Below are 7,035 nucleotides of genomic sequence, written 5' to 3' on the forward strand. Positions count from 1 at the left end.
ATAGTTTAAATGTTAGAAATTAGTGGCTTAAATGTTATAAAGTAATAGTTTAAATGTTGTAAATTAATGGATTAGATGTTATAAATTGACAATTTAAATGTTATAAAGTAATAGCTTAAATGTTATAATTTAATGACTTAGATATTATAAATTAATAGTTTAAATGTTATAAATTAATGGCTTAAATGTTATAAAGTAGTAGTTTAAATGTTGTAAATTAATGGCTTAGATGTTACAAATTAATAGCTTAAGTGTTACAAAGTAATAGTTTAAACGTTATAAATTGATAATTTAATTCACAAAGGTTCCTCTTCGATCTTCACGGTAGGGGGTTGCACACACAAATGAGCTCGCGCGCGAGTCGCGTGTTCCTTATATACCTTTTGTTATACGTTTGACAAGGTCCCAGAAAATGAATCAAATGGTAACGGTTTGTTGGTGTCATAAAAGGTTTTTCCATTATAACGCAATCAAATTTAATAATTTTTAAATTTTTATCGTAAATTGACGCTTTCAACAATTAATTACAATAACCATTTTTATAATTGTAATAGTTTTTACAAGCTGAAACTAAATTTACACTTCGGTGGTACTAGTTGATTTAGAACTGTGTTAACTTATATTGAACATCAGTTTAAGATAAAAATAATTCTACTATTACAGTCAAACATTTTATCCATTATAAATTAAGAGTTTAATTATTTTCGACCAATAGGAGCATATTGTTGTAAGTTAAAACTGTAACTGTTAAAGATTAATCGAGTAACTGTTTAAGATTAATAATGAATTGTTATAAATGCATAGCGTAATTGTTATAAATAATCAATTTAATTGTTACGAATAAATACTTTAACTGTGAAGAATTAATAGATCAAAAATCGTAAATGAATATTTTAAATGTTATGAATTAATGGCTTTAATGTTGTAAAGTGACAGTTTAAATGTTATAAAGTAATTATGTAAATGTTATTACAAATTAATGGCTTAAATGTTATAATAGTACTTATTGAATAAAATACTGACCACTATGTTTATGGGAAATATCGTATACTATTGTTGACGAGATTTTGCTGCATTGTACGAGTTGAATCAATAATAAGAGAAATAGCGTACGCTCTGTAACCCGAAATTTGAAAAATTACTATTAATTATCAACGTTTACGCTAATTGGAAACCTGAGAATTAATAATAGTTGCTACAATAATACAATAGTACAACGATAAGAAATTAAAATAAAATTGTAGGAATATTAAATATAAATAATTGCAGCAATATTGGAACTTTGGTCTTTCAAGGAAAATAAAACAATATCGATATCACGATGAAATTGCACTCCCTGGAGGCTCAATTCCTCGGAATAGAAAATGTTCCTAAAAATTATGTTCACGGACAATCACAATAGCTAACCTTGCACATCACATACAGAATGTCAAAGTTAGCTAGACGCAACAGGGAATGACCGTCTAATGCAAATGTCGTGTCATACTGGTAGCCACGGGAGAAACAATGCACCGAGCCTGAAGAATACGAGGAAATCGTGGATATCCCGACAAATGGCTGGAAGTGTTCCTGCAGCTGGAAGCAGCCGGATTGGTAGGCATCCAATGATAAGCCGCAAACGTGCGCGGAGAGACGGAGCAACGTTGACACATGAATAATTGAACAGCGTATTTAGTAAATAGCTACGGAGAATGGACCGTTCCTGTCTCCCTGTGTCTTCCGTCTGTCTTTCCCTCGTAGTCATACTCGAGTTTCTCTCTTACTCTGTTCCCTGTCCATCGTACATATATTCCCCTTCCTTCCTTATCCGAACTATGTCGCGTCGGGTAACTCGGCCCTCAAATTACCTTTTTTTCCCTCTGCTCCTTGGACTCGGAGGATTTCCGGATATTTGTGCGATCGTTCGTATGGCGTTTTAGGAAATGCAGAAATTGGATAATACGTTCGGGAACGCGTGCTTTAAAAGGAGAATGGGATCATGAAAGGACAGGGAATCGATGGTAATTTCGGAGATTTTTTCCGGTAGAATTGATTTTGATACGGTGTAATGTTCTGTAATTTTGTTTGACATTTTGTTTCAGAGAGATATGGATTTCGTGTAATTTATAAATTTTCAAATCATTTTTAACGATCGCGTTCACTGATAAGAACAAATCATTGCTATTAACTGGGGAGGGGGAGGGACGTTTATTACGTTTTGTTTAACGAAATAATTGTTTTCAAATATAAAAAAGTTTACCGTATATAGTTGCTGGTGAAAATATTCGAAACGCTTTGAAATTTTATTTCTTTCATTTTATGACACTCCACACTTGACTATATTTAATTATAAATTTCATTTAATAACAAAGTTTGTAATAAATATGAATATGTACGTAGTCAAATATCCATTATATTACCAATATAATCATAACAGTCGTGTCTCGTTATACAGTGTTAATGAAATTTCAAAACGTTTTATTTTACGAATACGACATACATAAAATCTTTTTATGATAAGTGTTCAAATACTTTCGTAAGCTACATTATATAAAATGTCTGGTAATATTTATTAATATTGTCTTGTTTGATGCCTTGTTCCTTCGACCAAACTTTCTTTCGACAAAACTTCCAGAAAGACTATATTTCTCATCAACCATGACACTGTTCTCCAATCATTTCTTTTTATACCCTTCCCTCCAACACATCCTTCTACAGTCCATTTCTCGCGATTCATTCGAACAATTCTGTTTCCTGGTTGCATCCTTCGACGTCCAAGTTCTGCACGACTGTCCTCTTGCCATGACACGAGTAACACGTGTTAGACCTCGTAAGGATCTCAGCTCACGTTCGCGTGGCCAACGCTCGTGGCCAGGTTTATTAAGTGAATATTGTTCCGACGTCAAATTTCTGGCAAGTTGAACCAACATAACGAGCACAGAATTAGATCTTATCTTCGCTTATTAAGGGAAATCTAGTCAAAGGAAACACGCATTTCGGACGTTTTGATAAAGAAACGTTTGCAACAAACAATTCTCTCGTGGCTCGTTTTAATTTTGCTCGAATTACCTATTGCATTCTCGCGTTAAATTAAACGAGACTAAATGACCCAATTCACGAATTGGAGTCGTAAACAGATATATAACGATAAAAAAATAAAATACGATCTCTAGGAAAGAATATAAATACTATGTGAAATAGGATAAAAATGTGTTAGAATAATTTATTTTACATTTAAAAAAATTCAATTATCATACGTAACGACCGATCTATGGTTGAAAAAAACAAAAAAATATTTATTTATAAAATATTTATGAACTTAACATTTGTTTTCCTTTTAAATTCGTAAAAGCGGCAAACGTTGAAAATCCATAGTATATATAGATAATGTTACTCTCAAAATTAGTAAAAATGCATTTGTTGTTTCTATCAAACATCTTCGTCCCTGGCACTTAAATCGTTCGCCATTCCGACTGTTCAATTATTCAGTCGAAGAATAGCAACGGTATAGACAATACGGTTGCTTCAATGGACTTCGGTAATAATGGAGAACTAATACAAAACTAACTAATTATTCAAACAGTGGCATTCAATCGCAGAGAATATGCTAATCAATGCGTAAAATCAAGTTGCGTGTATTATCTTTTCATGGTATATACAAATCTCATTGAAAAAAGACTGAGAACTGTCGCCGAAATACATTCATCGTCTCTTTCAGTAAAATTATTTCATTAAGTTTTAAAATTATTAAAAACGAAGTATTCAAATGGAGTTTGGTGCACGTTATGAAAGTTCATGACAAAGAGGAACGTGGCACACGTGGCACATGATTCATCGATGAAATCACAGAGCGAGTGTCGTTCGTTATACGGCTGAATATCGATTAATGAACTGCGCCACACATATTCGGCGTAAATTAAACAGTTTCCTTGATAAATGAATAGGAAATTCAGTGCGCCGATGCGCAGAAATAACTGGCGTGTCGTGCAACGAGACTCGAGCGCTTCCAAATCCGCCATAAGGGGATAAGTTGATTGTTCCCATAGCTGCTCGATAAATAACGCCATCAATGACGTTTAATCGTTCGATATTATTTACTTTCGCTCGTTGTTAACTCGGTGATAAATGTTGTTGCCTTGCGGCTCAATATCCTCGTTCTCCGAATTTGATTGGGACACTTTTTAAACGGAAGAAAAATCTCATGAAATATTTTCATTTGGGCGAAATTATTTTTGTTTAATCCAAATTCGGAAATTTTCGAGCACCAGGTGTGAAAAATAGAAAATCGAGACGTCTGACAGAAAATCGAATTCGTCAGGTTGATCGGTTCACACGGGGGTTCTCGTCATCTACGATTCTAAAATTGAAATGCAAAACGACGCGGCTATTTTTGGAAGTGAACGACAGGATGAATGACCCCTTCGATCAGTCTGTACCTTTTCAATGGCATGAAAATCGTATTGACAGATGCCAGTGAAAGAAAACCGGAAACGCAACGACATCACGTCAGAAATAGGTTGCAGGTCCTCGAACCGGAGAACGTGTGCCATAGAATTCACAAAACTATACAATAGTAGTTTTTTGTATATTAGCCAGGTACTTTTTCTCTTTTCTTCTGCTCTTCCATTATAAAGTTTCTCTTTCTTCGACAAACTTTCGAGAGGAAGTTTCGGGAAAATTCGCTTCGTTCTGTCGAATAGCAGCGATCCTGGAAAGCGTGGTAACTTGTTTCAAAATATTTTTCTCATGCACACATTTTCCACCACTATTTTGTAGACCTTTGTAAATTATCGATTCTTTTTTAATACAATCTAGTACGTTACACTGACTGGCTTTTATCGAGTTAGTTAGTTCTATATGTGTTCCGCATGGTCAAACTATAACCGGGCCCGTGCCACGTTACAATTTTTTCATTGGCTAAACAAATTGCGGTCGAACGAAGTTACGCTGAGCGGATGATGACACCGAGCCAGTGATAAGCGAGATATTTTGAAATCTTTGCAAACGAATCTGAAACATGAGGTCTCTCTGTGAAATAAACGAGCAAGAGTGACGTTTGTGTCACAGGTAGAACTACACATTTCATCGTTAACACATAGTACAAAAAATAGCAACAATGGCGTCATATCCAAGTACAGATTTGGTCAATGACACTAGTCTAAAGGTAAGGATTTACGGATCGCAATTTGGACAAGATCTTGAAGAAATTAAAGTTCTAAATTCATAAACTTAAAAATAAAACATAAAGTGTAAATATAAAACTGCACAAAGAATCTAAGAACAGAGCAAATATTTGTTCGAAGTGTCAATGGGGTAGCGGACGTCTATGGCCAGACATCCAGTGGTCAACGAGCTCTCAAAAAGACATTCTTGTGCAGCCTCGAAAAAAAGTTGAAAATCAAATTTTACGAATCTCGAAAGATTTTTGATAGCGATATTGCCTTTCCACTGCTCGGTATTTCTTCCACGCGCCTGATTTTTCCTCGAGCAAACACGAAAGTGTTTACCCATAACCTCGACCTCGCCTAGCTCGCGAAGCTCGAGAGAAATTTACAAGGATGATATAACTTTGCAAGTTCTTGTTCACGTTTTCGTTGCTGTCTACAGTGAGGCGTTGCTAGGCGAGGATAAAAGAGCGGATACCTAAAATATAGCACGCGATGCAGAAGATTTGCAACCAAATTTAGAAGAGTCGCAATGAAAGTATAAGTCCCCCTGTTAAAATTTATCTCTGGCTAAAGAATTAAAGATACAAATGGTCCGACGAAACTGCGTATGTTTATGCATATATGCATAATTCAAATGTTCAAAAATGTATAGAATATATTATAAATGCATGTTCACTATATAACCAAAGTACTCGTATAATATTTAGATGGTGAAACAAATTGAAATATGAATTTGCATAAATATTCGTAGGCTAGATATAATTGATCACGCACGAGCTATTTTGTTTGCTAAGTAAAATTAGAAAAGTGAGAAAACAGAAGCTGTGATATTTTTATCTGTCAAAAATATAAATTTTCCGAAACACCTTCTCATAAATCACTTTCCACAGCTCCGAATTACCTGTCACGCTTTATATACCTTAAAAAAATGGAACATAAAATATTAAAATACCAATTTAGTTATGAAATACTTGTACCAGAAAATATAGTACCAATTTATTCGAGATTTATTCAAGTCATCGATGTACCTTCGAAGTGAAGTTGCCCGAAGCATTCGACGAGGCGAAAACAGCCGAAAGATCGGCGTGTTCCTGTTTCCAGGACAGTTGGTACGTGAAAACGGGTTCACGATTTTACACCGGCATGGGCGTAGATGCAAAAGCAATTAACAGACGAATCTGCTGGATGAGTAGCAGGGTGTGGGTTCGCGATATACGATGCTCGTTGTACAGGTCACTTCCGGTCGGTGTACTTTCCAGTACGATTCGGGAAACAAGCGCGTCATATTACGGAAGACTTAGAATCGATCCCTTGTGATTATATAATTCCACGCCGCCTGAAATAAAAAAATAATCTGTAAAGAAAGGAATTCAAATTCATGGAACTACAATAGATTCGAGTGATGACAAAAGCCAGAAAAGAATAGAGATTAAATTCCCATTGTCTCCCACGAAGTTCGTGGAACCACGAAAACGATAGCTGGTCGAACCGACGAAGAAATTGGGTTACGCTGTTTCGTGAAACTCGAACCACCAGCCTAATAAAAACACTAGTCGGAAGATATAATTGGTCGAAATTTGGTCCGGGAAATTCGGGCGATTCTACGAAAAAACATCTCATAAATTAAGCAGACCGCGATTCCCGGGTGGTAATTAACGGAGAGGATTTCCAAAGTTCTTTCACGTGCCCGCATTGTAGACGATGATCGTTCGTGTGCAAAAGCAGAGAGCAGAAGGTACGTTGAAGAGAGACTATTGGTAATTTGCTGGAACATTGAACAACGACACGTTGTCTCATTATCGAGTGATTATGCGCTGGAGAATTGGAGCGGTCGAGTCGCGATCCGACGATTAATTATGCCACACGAAACAAGTCCAAGCTTGGCTAT

This window comes from Bombus vosnesenskii, unplaced genomic scaffold (genome assembly GCF_011952255.1).
Source record: "Bombus vosnesenskii isolate JDL3184/JDL3185 unplaced genomic scaffold, Bvos_JDL3184-5_v1.1 scf7180000013284, whole genome shotgun sequence".
Taxonomy (NCBI): Eukaryota; Metazoa; Arthropoda; class Insecta; order Hymenoptera; family Apidae; genus Bombus; species Bombus vosnesenskii.